Source organism: Panthera tigris, chromosome A1, assembly GCF_018350195.1.
Source record: "Panthera tigris isolate Pti1 chromosome A1, P.tigris_Pti1_mat1.1, whole genome shotgun sequence".
In the NCBI taxonomy this organism is placed as follows: Eukaryota; Metazoa; Chordata; class Mammalia; order Carnivora; family Felidae; genus Panthera; species Panthera tigris.
Genome location: NC_056660.1, coordinates 221,688,082 through 221,702,780, shown reverse-complemented (window position 1 = coordinate 221,702,780; position 14,699 = coordinate 221,688,082). Strand labels below are relative to the sequence as shown.

The window sequence follows — 14,699 nt, the reverse complement described above, 5'->3', positions numbered from 1 at the left end:
AACCTACCTAGAAACACTTTCTGTGTTTTAGACACAGGCTATATTAGCTTCACAGTAAATCCTTGAGACGTTACAGCATATCATGAAAACTAATAAAGGTCTGTTGGTAAAATGGGTTAACAGGTCAAGTGGAACAACAGAGAATGACAAGATAAATGCCAATTTTTAAATGAACTTATTTACAACTTTGCTTTTACCTAATGAAGTCAGGCAGCTTACAGAAAATTGCAAAAAAATGTTTTAAAAAAATCAAAAGCCTGTAGAAAATAATAACTAAAAAATAAACTTAGAAGTAGGCAAATGGGACATGCAAATGCCAGTGCAGGTGCAAAGTAGATGTTGGCTCTTGCATCTAATAGTCAAAAAAATAATATGATTGTAATTGAAAGTTAATGATAAACTCATCAGGATGAAACTCAAAAAATAATTACATGTGTTTTCAACATTCTGTTCCTTTGATAAATATGATTTCCTCCTCCACAGTATTTTTTGATGAGCATCATGTAGTTACGCACTGTACTCTCAGTCAAGGTCTAAGAAAGCTGGGATGGCATACAGAGCATTGAATGCAGATTTATATTCTTTGAAAACCACAGGAAAGATAGCAGGGGAAAACAGTTTTTAAAGTATAAATAGTGATTTGCTCTGATTACTTCTATATTTCTCGTCTTCATGGTTTCATTTATCATCAATCACTTCAGAATTAAAAAATATAATGACTAACTTCAACTCACTGTATACAGACAAACTCAATTTTATGTTTTAAATGTTTGCCATGATTCTGCTATGGGTGTTCTGGTTGAGTAAGTACAAAAAAATGGGACGTAAAACCTGTTCATAGCAAGATTTGTCAGAAGGAACTATTCTTCAAATATTGAGAGCTTGTTTTTATTTTGCTTTTTTTTCTATAAATGTTCTTGGAATATAGAACATACTTTTCTTTCAAAGGTCTATGAAATGAGTTCTTGAGATTTTTCAGTAAATATGCATTCATATATTTCATCTCAATGATCAAGATCAACCATGTGCAAGGCTTTTCAGCACACAGGTGATTAGGTTTATTGCTGAACCTATTTCCCTCTTTGTCCTGCCAGATTTGATTCTGGCCAAATGTATTACAAACAGAGAGATGCTAATTCAAAGAGACATTTACAAATTGGAGAAGTGTTCACAAGCACACAGCACAGTTGGGAAAGATTGTGTGTGAGCAGGTTAAAAAAGATGGTAGAACTCACATGCAAAATAAGCTGTGAGTTAAAAACCAAAAATGGCATCACAGGAAACAAAACAAAGATTTGCCATTGGCCTTTTCAACCAAGAATATTGAGGAAACACTTTGTTTTTAAACTCTCCCACCTATGGGACACCTGGGTGGCTCAGTCGGTGAAGCGTGCAACTTAGGCTCAGGTCACGATCTCACAATTGGCGAGTTGGAGCCCCGCCATTGGGCTCTGTGCTGAGCCTGTGCAGAGCCTGGAGCCTGGTTCAGATTCTGTGTCTCCCTCTCTCTCTGCCCCTCCCCTGCTCACCTTCAGTCTGTCTCTCTCAAATGAAACATCAACAAAATTAACAAAAGACAAACTCTCCCACTTCCTGCAAGTGGCATACCCACATGTCTAGTACTGGGAACTGGAAATTGATAAACCCCCGGAAGAAAAGTATTAGGTCTCATTGGCTAGTTTTCTGAAGTTATTTGCCTTTGTTTGATGGAACCCAGGGTCTCTGGTATTCCCATAAATGCCTTCCTTCAATCAAAAGATAGAGATGAGTCTGATGAAAGATAAGAAAAATAAAAACAAAAAACAACTGTATCCAAGCTGAGAAACACAAATCACCATACATCAAAATGCACTATTTGAGGATCGTGAACTTATACTCGTTGACCTGATTTGTATCAGAAAGCAAGATTTAAAATGGTTGGTTGATAAAGGGGATATGATGACCTATAAAATGCCAAGTCACATAGGCCGGATTCTTAAAATAAAATCCAACACGGTCAAGGAATAAACCTATGTACAAAGGATTTCACTATAAACTGTGAAGTTTGAATAAAATTTGGTAGCATTCTTTGTCTAATATTAGGATATTCCAGTTCACATACTAGTTTAAAATGCAAGAGGAAAATGTAATTTTCTTAGGTAAAATATGATGATGACTGCTACAAAAAATAATGAATAAATATTGAAGTAGATTAAGTAAAATTTCAGTGTATGACCTCACATTTACTCTGTTGGTCAGCATTTATATTACTTCTTTGTATCCCAAACACTTTTATTAAGGTCTATGTCCAATTCTGTGTTTTAACTGATCTAAAATAGAAAATAAGAAAAAGAAAACTGCAGTATTGAATATAGACTATAAACCACATATATATATGTGCGTGTGTGTGTGTGTGAATATATTGATTTTATAAAATATGTTTATAAAATAAATATTAATTTAAAAATAGGCCATGTCAGTTTGATGCTTGTTTTATGACTGAAAGACAATCTAAAATTTTATAAATGTATAGCCATTAATTTTTCTTTTCAAATTAAGCCAGCAACTAATGATCTGCAATGTTGTATCACTTACTATTTGTAAAAAATGCCAGCTTGAAATTCAAAATATCTATATTTTTGAAAATTATTTAATTTGATAGTAAATATGGGTATTACTGATTGTATTTTGCACATGATAAAAAAGACATCTAAGTAACTGTCACTTCTGACTGAAAGTAATTCCATAAAGCGAAAATAAGCCTATCAATTACAATACTAATATTTTGCTGTATGTGTATGTAAGTGTGTGTATTTATGAAATATGTTCAAGGGTACTTTCTTAATGTTTATTTATTTATTTTTGAGAGAGAGAGAGAGAGAGAGAGAGAGAGAGAGAGAGAGAGAAAGCACACATGCACAAGCTTGAGCGGGGGGAGGGAAAGAGAAAGAAGGAGACAGAATCCCAAGCAGGCTCCACACTGTCAGCTCAGAGCCTGACATGGGGCTCGAACCAATGAACCATGAGATCATTACCTGAGATGGAATCAAGAGTCTGTCACTTACCAGATTAAGCCACCCAGGGGCCTCTCCAGGGCACTTAAAAAAAAATCTATGTGCAGTGACAAATATTTTACACAGAATATGTTATAAGTATACATGTACTCAAATGTTTTGCATTTAATTATCTTCACAGGATAAGAATCTAGTTCTAACACCATGAAGGTATACAATTACTGGTTTATCGCTTTCTTATAACAGTGCTTATTTCACAGACAGACTTTTTATTTTTTCCAAATAAGCCAAGGAAAGCATACTGACACTTGCCCAGTGATACTACTATCAAAGAAGGGAAAAACAAGTGAGTAACTTTGTTCATAACTAGAGAAAGCTGAAGTAGGTTCAGTAAATCAGCCTCCTACCCTCTTCTTAAGCTTGATTTACCAACTGAAATTGTGATGTACTCACTGATCTAGCCAAAGCTTATTTATAACCATGCTGGGCCTGGGCACGGTAGGCAGCAGTAAGCCTATCTTGGTAATGAAGATACCTGTTGTGATCTTGAGACTCATAAGGGAACTGGGAAAAAGAAACAAAAGAGAAAAGACAACACAACACATCACACCCACAATGGAGGTAAGATTGAGTGCTGTGGAACATAATAACTGACCGAGAAGCCATCCACCTTTGGAGAGTTTAGGGAAAGTTTAGTGGAGAAATAAAATTGAAACTGAGATGTGATGGTCCAATGGAAGGAAAAGACATTTCATACTAGATGTAACTGCGGTAGTAATTTGAGGAAAGAGAAAAATTTGGCAGAGGAAATGGTTTGTACAAAATGCTTACAGTGATTCTCAATTATAAATCCATAGAGTGTTCGAAGCCCATGACAAAGTTTGGAAAGGTTTACATTAAAATATGACAAAGGAATAAAATATTTCACAAATCTAAATACATCTAAATGTTTTTTTTAAATATTTGCATGACATTTTTAGAGCTATTTTTATTATATTAAATAATCCTGAGGTATATATATACATGTAAATGTGCCCATATGTACATATATACAGATACATATAATTATTTCATATAATAAAAATATGTTGACTTACTTAATCCCTTAAGAAAATATATAATACATTTAATATAATTATGCTATATGTATTTATATACACATGCATATATACATGCATAATTATTTCATATGAAAGAGAAAACTATACACACACATATATGTGTGTGTGTGTGTGTGTGTGTGTGTGTGTGTGTGTATATATATATACACACACACACACACCCCTGGATATATATATACAGACATAATATATATACAGATACATAATATATACATGTCAAGCAAAACTCAAAATTTATATGACTGGGTATCTATGTGTCTTCTAATCTCCATTTTCCTTCCAGGTAGTGACAGCAAAACATCAACCATCTATTGTTTTAGGAGAACTGGAAGGACTTAATCATTAAAATGATTAATCAGTGTAATACTCAAAATAGTCTTGACAATGATTGAAGGTGATAGGTTATAGAGGTAAGTATGGGTTATAAATCAGAAAATATTATATTTAAAATTAAGGAGTTGACACTATATCCTATCAGGAAACATTACATAATTTTAAGCAATAAAGTGAGAAGATTAAATACGTTCTTTTGAAGTATTATCTTAGCTACCTCATAGATAAGGAAGTGTGGCAGGGCAAGACTCAATGAGACTTGAAAAGTAGTAGAATGGACTCTCAGGAGACAGTGGAACTCGTTTTAATCCAATGCAGTAGCGGTGGAGACAGAGAGTTATGGAGATCTAATAGGATCTGTGAGCACATCAAATGTGTGTAGAATAGTCTTCTATGTTTTATCATGTATTTATTATACTCCAGCATAATTATAATATATGATGAATTCCTATTGAAAAGAGTAGCAAACCAAATTTCCAACATATGTATAGTAGGTAAACGTAAAACATCAATGACATTTTAGTACATCTTTGATACAAAAATTTTCTAATGCATCTAAAATCTTTGAAATGCACATTTCCCTCTCATCAAGGTGTCCTTTAAAGTCTATTGATTAACCCAAATATGTAGAAGACAATGATTCTCTCATATAAAATAGTTTGTTCAATTTGAGATTTATTATACTTGTCATGCTTAAAGATTCAACATTAGTTATCATTAACTTTATATGGAAGGACCTGGATAATATTAATGTGCCATCAAAAGGCAACTATGGACAGCTGTGTTATTACAACAATAGTAGAACAACTACTTGGCATATTTTACCTTGTTTGGAGTTTCTAACAGGGGAGCACAGGTACACGTATACCCTTGACTGAAAAAAGGTCCTCCTGTATCAGGGAAGGTCGTCCTTTTTGACCAAGCCTGAGGCTTTGGGAGGGACACACATGGAACAGTAAGGAAGGAAGGGAACACCTGTCTAGGCCGCCAGATCAGCCAAATCAACCCTGGCAATCAATAGGATGACAGATGTCACAGCCAGATCGCCCTCATATCCAAAACTGGGCATACTTGAGAAACTGCTAATGCATGCTCATGTTCTATGAAAAACACAAAAACTGGAGTCCCACAATTCATGCAGAAGTAATTTAAACACAGTTATTTCTTCAAAACTTGGCAGCTTGGATTTCAATCCACAGAATTTTAATAATATAAGCTAACTAGAGGTTAAAATAAATGAAACTTAAAGGTATTTTTATTTTTTTAATCTCTTCACAAATGTTTATTTACTTTGAGAGCATACGTGCACATGTTTGCAATGGGGAAAGAGAGGGAGACAGAGAATCCCAAGCAGGCTCTGAATGGCAGGCTCAGAACCAGACATGGGGCTTGACGTCAGGAGCTGTGATAGCTGACCATAGCCAAAATCGAGAGTCTTACGCTTAACCAACTGAGCCACCCAGGAGCCCGAAAGATATTTTTAAAGTAATTGTGTAGCCAGTAGATTGTCCTTTATTAGATCCGAATTTTAATTTTGAGTTAATCAGTATTTCTAAATGATGCTTATGTTACCCATCAAAGAAATATCTATTGAGTGCATTCATTCCACACACCATGCTAGAAATGAAACGAGGTTTTAAAAGAACAATCTGTCATCATGAAGTATATTAGAGCCCTAACAAAACAATATTTGGATAATCTGAGTTGTGTTTTATAAACGTGTTTAATAAATGTTCTTTTCACAAGGTCATGAACAAATGGCAGAAACACAACTAGGCAAGGCTAGTAATTACAGAGCATTGCCTCCCTTAGGCTAAAGAGAGGAGGAGAGGGATCTCTCCTTTACTCTAGGGATCTCTACTTTAACTCTGGAAGAGAATGCTGGAGATGAGCAGCCTAGAGAGGGGAACTGCCTTTTGGTCAAGAGACACTTCCAGCCCCAGGTGAACATTTAAGGAGGAGAGCCAGAAAATAAATACTTTGAGTTCACCCTCTTCCCCCTTTCTGCTCTTGCACAGGGCCCTCCTATTGGCCAAATCCAACTGGAGAATGAGGGAAAGGGAGCCTGTTGATTTCCTTCCTCATCAGCATTCCAGGGAAGGGAGCAGGGCAGATAGCACCGAGATCGATCTCAAGGAGCAAGTGTACAGGGACCATGCTCAGCAGCCATAGAATCTGGTAAGCAGGTAATTACAGGGCGCAGAGCTACTGGCTCTGACAACAGGGAATAATTCCATTTAAGAGCTTCATTTCATTCTGGTGGGGTCCTTGAAAGCAACTCAGAGTAAGAAATGCTGGAGATATTAAAAATGGACCAGACTTGACCAGGCAAAATAGGTAGACCTAGACCTACGTTTTCACACTTTTGTGCTATAATTCACAGACTTGTTTTAAAGAGGAAAGAAAAATGCAATAACTCATAGGTCTGAGAACTGGTTTCAGTTTTTTATTTAAGTGTTATTTAATTATATTCAAATATAAGACTATGTCTAAACAGATTATGCTTATCACATGTCTTGTAATCTAAAATCGGACAAAATAAGTTACTACCATTATAAAACAAATAAAATTCAAGTTAATGTAATTTAAGGATGAAGTTCTGCAGAGACAAAATTGCTTTATATAAAATCTAAAGCAAATCTAAATACCAAAGACTTTTATATAGATTATGCTTATGCAACCATAGTTAGGTAACAACTCGATTTTCTTTCCTCTTGAAATTATTCAAGCCACTTGGGAATCCTCATTCGTAGTGTATGGGGGCGTTTGTTTGTTTTTTCCTCTCACTTTAAAAGAATATGTATTTGGATCTTTACTCCTATCTGTTCATGACAATCAAAATAATGCTTATGGCCAGAACTTTAATGAATGTAAGTATGAACACTGTGTCTTAGTCAGTTAAGGCTCCTGTAACAAATTGTCATAGATGGAGTGGCTCATAAACGATAGAAATGTATTCCTCAGTTCTGGAGGCTGAAAGTCCATGATTAGGGTGGTGCCAGCATGGTGGGGTTCTCAGGAAGGTCCTCCCCTATGTTGCCTATTGTCCACTTTCCTGCCTCCCAATGGGGAAACAGAACCATCTATCTAGCTCTCTGATCTCTTCTTAGAAGGTCACTAATCCCATTCACGAAGACTCCACTCTCAGGACTTAATTACCACCCAAATGCTTCATCTCTTATCACCATCACCCTGGGGATAGATTTTACCATATGAATTTTGTGGGGACACAAACATTCAGCCTATGATAATCATTTTACATGGTAATCAGGCTTTTCCTTCTTAAAAGCCTTACTCTTTTTTTGGCCCCAACTCAAAGAAATCACTTGCCAGGGAAGCTCCTTTGACATTTCTGATTAAGTCAACTCCCCCTTGAAAGTCTTCTCTTAGCAACATGGATGGGCTTTACGTCTTCAACACTCATTCATATCTATTTAGTAATAGTTCTCTGTTTTTAATGTTTATTTATTTTTGAGAGAGAAGGGAACAGAGCATCCAAAGTGGAATCTGTGCTGACAGCAGAGAGACCGATATGGAGCTTGAACTCAGGGACCCTGAAATCATGACCTAAGCCGAAGTTGGATGCTTAACCAACCAAGTCACTCAGGCGCTCCTATTTAGTAATAGTTCTCAATAACCTCCGAATATGTCTGGTTTTTCTCCCAGGCACATGGTAGACTTTTATTTTCCCTGTCAAGTTGAAGTTAAGTATGAATGTGTGACAAGGTTAACCAGTAAAAGGCAAGTAGTAGGAGTGTAAGATACCATGTTTAGGGAGAAGCTTGAAAGGCCAGTATGCAATTCTCTTCCTTCCTAACAGGCTCAGATGGTACCTATTTTGGTATGGATTCCAAAGTGAGAACCTCAGGAAGCAGTCTCTCACTGACACATCACAATATGTAGCATGAGGGGTTTGTTATTTTTAGGCCCCTAATATTTGTGGGTAGTTTATTACAGCAAAAACATAATGTAGCCTATTTTGTATGACACATCACAGGTGTCATCTCACATTTATGTGAATGATTATCTGCCTCGTATACTAATTATGAACCCGAAGGCAATCTTAATTTTTACTGTGCATATTATTTTTGATACGTAGCAAAACAGCTGATAAAAATTAGGGACTTGTATCAGACAGAATGATGGTTTCCCAAAGATGCCCATGTCCAAATACCTGGAACCTTGTAAGTGTGTTACGGTAAGTGGCAAAGGCAATTTGCAAATGGTATAGAAGTTCCACACGTTAAAAGAAGGTGATTATTCCAGATTATCAAGATGGACTCAACTTAATTTTATGAGCTCTTAAAAGTTCAAGAGGAGGGGGTCCTCAGTGGCTCAGTTGGTTAAGCATCTAACTTCGGCTCAGGTCATGATCTCACGGTTCCTGGTCTGAGCCCCATGCTGGGCTCTGCGCTAACATTGGTGAATCTGTTTGGAATTCTCTCTCTGCTCCTCTCTTTCTCTCTCTCCGTCTGTCCCTCCCTCCTCCCCCCCCCCCCCCGTCTCTCTCTCTCCCTCTCTCAAAATAAATAAACTTAAGAAAAGAAGAATTAAAAAATGTTCAAAAGGAAGACAGAAGTGTGAGAGATGGGAAAAAAACACTAGAAGGAGGAAGAAGAGACTCAGAATGTGAAAAGACCAGACCTGTCCCCTAGGCTTAGAGAAGGGAGGAAGCAAGCCATGGAGGAAGCATGTGGGCAGCTTCTAGAAGACAGTAATTGCTGTCAGTTGACAGACTGAAAACAACCAGAGGTTTTAGTTCTACAACCACAGGGAGCTGAATTCTTCTAGAAATCTGAATAAGCAATGAAACAGGTCCTACCCCCACCCACTAACTCTCAGAGTCCTAAGGAAGAAATGTACCCTTGCTGTCACATTGACTTTGATCAGGCAAGACCCATGGCAGAATTATAAAATAACGTACTTGTGCTGTTCTAAGACTCAAAGTTTTGGGTAACTTATTATAACAATTATTGAAAGTAACACATGCCTCAATAAGTAGATGCTGGAAGAATAAATAAATGAATAAAGGAAAGAGACAGCAGAAAAAAATTTAAATCTCTTTCTTAAGTGAAAGTTTCACTAAGAGATAAACTGATACTAAAATGGTGTAGTTTTTAATGGAATCCTGTTTTTTTTTTTTCTTATCCCTCAAAGATAAACCTTTCATTTTCATTCATTATGAGATTTTGGGTAGAAGAAAGCTTGCTCAGGAATGATCTTTGTTGCTTTCTCAGCTCCTGATTTGAGACAGGTGTCAAAGCCGGCTAACTAGGCTTTGACTTCTTTAAGGGGAAGGCATTAAGTGCCTCCCTGCCTGTACATTCTAGCTTGGTCAGGGAAGAAATTGGTCTAATTACTCCAACTTAAGGCTGTAATTGCCCTTCTACATTGTCTGCCAAAACCCCTGTCTTGTTTCTACGCACTGTTAATGAAAACAGACATTTGCCCTGTATGGCTCAACAGCTTTCTCGAATGCTTTGTCTCTAACCTAGAATCTCTGTGCTTTGACTATCATGTTAACGGACTACTCAGTTTCAGGGTTTTTCTTTTCAGAATCTTACTCCTTGTACACAAGGAGTGTACAGCCAATGATGTATCTTTGTAACAGCCGATGATGCTATCTTAAATAGCCAAACTTCCAGTTGTTTTAATTTACTGTTTTTTTTTTAAAGGGGTAAAAGCTTTGGAAGCCTATGAATAAGTGGAATTAAATGGGATTTCTTCAAAATACCTTAATGAGTTTTCATAAAACATCCGACAATACTACGTATCTTTGTCAAAGATCAGCTAGGAAACTAGCAAAAAGACTCAAGCACAAACACACCCCCCACCTTTGCGACCACATCCATACCTACCTACCCACACCAAAAAAGAATCAGAAAAGAAGAGAAGGAAGGAAGGGAGAAGGGGAGGAAGAGAAAAAGAAAGAAGAAAAGCAAAAAGTAAAAACTCGCCTCCAGAAACAATTTGTTTACTTTTTTTCTCTTTTGACTATAATTTTATATTCAGGACTTATAAATATTAAACAAAAAAATGATAATCTCAAATGTCAGGGACTGAAATATCGCCCAAAAGATGGTACAAATTCAGATTAAAGAGACAGAGAATTAACTCAGAAAATATCTTTAAGTCAGATAATCATCTCAGTTTCCTGCATAAGAATTTAGTCAATATGAAATTTCATCTTTTCAAAAAGCAACCATTGCATTAATATTATTTTAGGATTTTTTTTTCAGGCCATTAAGATTCTGTTGAAATCTATCTCTAGGACAATTGCATTTGTTAATACACTTTGTCATTTTAAAAATATGCTATTGTCTTTGTAGGAGTTTTTAAAACAACCATCTTTATTCTTTGGAAAGATTGCAATTTACATGGTGATTTTTAAAATATTCCTCAAAGTTAATCTAGGCTCATCTTTTCATTGAAAGGAAAGCTTTGCATTATATTAATGTGTATACTTATAGGTGCTATATAATTTTGACAGAATTGCTCTTGTCTGAGTAATTCTTAAAAAAATTTAACGTTTATTCATTTTTGAGAGACAGAGAGAGACAGAGCACAAGTAGGGAAGGGGCAGAGAGAGGGAGACACAGAATCAGAAGCAGGCACCAGGCTCCGAGCTGTCAGCACAGAGCCCAACACGGGGCTCGAACTCACGAACTGTGAGATCATGACCTGAGCCGAAGTCAGACTCTCAACCAACTGAGCCACCCAGGCGCCCCTGAGTAATTCTTATTGTATAGGACCACCCAAGGGAGGATGGTTAGTATTCTTTGGTATTTTTTTTTCACACGCATAATCAGTGCTTTAGTGGTTGAAGAATGGTTCTAAAACATCACACGAAGTCAGGCTGAAAGATGAAATTTAACATAGTTGTAAACAGGACGTGTTATTACAGATGACTGTTGGCTCCACAAAGTCTTGATCATAATGCTTACGACTGTCTGAGTTGGCAACCGTGCCCAGGTTTTCCAAATAGGCATCGCTTTTCTCTTGTCTGCATAGACTTCTTCTCATTAGCTGTCTCCTGCTTTCGCTGTGTTATCTCAGAGGCCCTCTGCTTTCTCTGAGAGGTCGTTGAGCTAATCCTCTTTTCTTTCTCCCCTGCTAATTCCCTGTGATTTCTTCACAGTTTCCCGGCAGATTTCCAAGGGACTTTGCCAAACCCCCGGGCTGAGCCCGGAAGAGAATTACTTGTAAGACCAATGCCTCCTGCACGCTCCTGAAGGCTGAGCCCAGGGGGGCCCTCTGCACAGTACTGTCACTAACTGTCATTAGCACTCTCTTGTCTTTGCGACAAAATTAAGATGTCCCACACATTTTCCATCTCTTCATCCCAGCGGGTGGTACGGTCTCAGGAATAGCCTACATTCTTGCTGGACAGGGTTCTAGGATGGGGGAAAATCAGAGAAGCGTTTCTTTTCATGTGGATGATAATAAACTGTAAAAGTAAAACTGTGCCACCTTCGTTAAGTATGGAGTGATACTTCCGCCAAATGATGTACTTTTCGTACCAGATCTCAACTCTCTTTGATCTTGAACGCGACTGTGATTTGCTTATTTGCAACCGAATCATCATTTTTAATAAGTGCCCCATAAGTTGGCTTTCAAGGTTTCAAGTCAGAGCAAGTATATTTCAATCCATATTCCTCAACATCAGGTTGTTTCCAAACCTTGTCCTTCTCATGATCTTCACAAACTTAGAATTCTTTTTTTCTCCACTTCCCCCCACCTCCCGTCTCTTCTATATTAAATAGGGCAAGTCATAATCATTCTTTATTATTTATTTGGAATATATCAGTCACTCTTTTCATTCATGCTGACAACATTCTCATTCAGTTTCTTTTGTTTTTAAATTTTTTAATGTTTATTTGTTTTTGAGAGACAGAGCAAAAGTGGGGGAGGGGCAGAGAGAGAGGGAGACACAGAATCCAAAGCAGGCTCCAGGCTCTTAGCTGTCAGCACAGAGCCCGACATGGGGCTCGAACTCACAGACCGTGAGATCATGACCTAAGTCAAAGTCGGATGCTTGACTGACTGAACCACCCACGAGCCCCTAGTTTCTTGTCAAAACTCTTCAGTCATCACACTGCTTTACCTGACTTACCAATTATTTCTGAAGCTAGCAAACAAGCAACAAAAACAGAAACAATAGCTAACATTTATTGGGCATATTATAAAATGATGTCATTTAATTCTGGGAACACACTGGTAAGATGAAGAATCTTGATAAAATACCACATTGACCAGGTTCTTAGGAAGAACTAAGAACTACAGATTAAATGTCCCAGGTAGAAGCAGGCTGCTCGCTTTGGTGGTAATTTCACTAAGTGAACAAAGTTATATCTTCTATGTTTTGGGAAAACTCATTAATTTCATTGGGCCCTCAAGTTGCATATATCATAGGACTAAATTAGATTTTCCACTCACACTAAACTGATAAATAACTCATACTGTGTAATACAGAAAATAGGGATCAGAATATAGTAACCCATTCGTTTCTATACTAATTATCTTTTTCTACACCACACTTCACTGGAAAAGACATAGATCAGTACTCATTCTTTTGTCTTACATTTTTAAAGAGTGATTGGGTTGTTAGTAAAGCTCTTGGTTCTCACTCATACAATCATAATTCCAACAAATACTTTTCAGTGCCTACTGTAAACTAGCAACTATGCTAATAAAAACTTGGCCAAATATTTGGAGCCTCCAGTTTTGCAACTCTTTAAGAATCTTGCTTTACCAAGGAATCCTCATTTTTTCCACTCATTTTCTACCTAGATGAGGGTTTAGCAAAATCATTCTATAAAGTGGTAAACAGTAAGTTTTTGGATCATGCAGACCAAAGCGTCTCTGTCGCAACTATTCAATTATGTTGTTGAAGCCGAAACATATGGCTGTGTTCCAATAAAGCTTTATTGAGGGAAATAGGCCCTAGGCCAGATTTGACCCAAGGGCTATAACTTGCCAACCCATGTTCTATACACTTTTCTTCAGCATAGAAACACACTCAAGTCTTTCCCTTATTAAAATGCCAACCTTTGAAAAGCTCAGCCTACTAGATTAGTCTACTCTATTATTTTATCTTCAATATTTATAAATAAGATTGTTAGACTGTCTTATTCGGTTCTAAAGTCACTGAAATCTTGTTTTTGCCTTTATCTTGCCTATACAATGCCCGCTGGCCATGGCTAAACTTACTAGGTATGTTGTAGTCATTGCTATACATTTCATATCTCCATAACATGCAACATTTTGAGTCCCTTTCTTCATGTTCCACGCTGAATTTTCAAAATATAGCGACAGCTTTTTTTTTCCCCCATCCCATATGTTCTTCTAGAATCCTGTCATTTCCCCATAAAGAAATTAAACCTCTTCACTTTAATCTGCATGAGCCTGCACGCGATAAACTGTGGAGGTGACACTGGATGCTTTCTGAGCTTAGGTCTTAGAAGGCAATATATGCAGCTATCAGTTGGAGCCCTTGAACAGCAGCCGTGGGCCACCATGCACGCAGCCCCACTGTTCTGAAGCTGGCTTGTGGAAAGGAAGCCCAAATTGCCCAGGTGAAGCGATCCCACGGAGAAGCTTTGAGACTAAATGGAGAGGGAGACAGCTGCAAGGACATTTGACCAGATGCCATGGCTCCATCCACCACATGACTGCAACTAGCCCTTCCTAAATCCACTACAAACAGAAACCAAAGAAACAGTGGAATGACAGGCGCTGTTTTAACTCCTCACATTTTGGACGGGTTTGCTACAAGTCAATAAATGGCTGGGACCCTCCTTCCAATTCTCTTCTTTCTTAACTTCTAGACATTGCCTACTCTAAATGCCCTTTTACTTTTCTAACATTCTGCCATTGTCCACCTTATTTTATTCTTCTTAAGCACTCTGATGTTCCGTTGTGCTGCTCTCTGTGATTCTACCCCTCAGCTAATACCAGCCAAATCCATGGTTTCATCTATTATATGTAAACGATGTTTATTCCCCCGTCTCTCCTAAAATTTCATATTTAGTTCCCAAAGGCCTATTGAACTCACATGTACATCTCCCAACATATCTCCAACTGACAATCGTCCAGACCAAAGCTATCAATCCCACTGCTTTTCGAACAGTCCCTACATTCTTTATATGTAATGCCTATGTATCCTGCTAGCATTTATCCATCTTCCAAAATGATTCCAAGGAAATCATCTGGTCTCTTTCGTTTCCCGCACTTCACCATAACTTTGTCACAT

General features: G+C 37.4%; 1 pseudogene; it reads right to left on the bottom strand.

The window, feature by feature from the left end:
* Window positions 1-11,387: 11,387 nt before the first annotated feature.
* LOC122230736 lies at window positions 11,388-14,414 on the bottom strand (annotated as a pseudogene).
* Window positions 14,415-14,699: the final 285 nt, after the last annotated feature.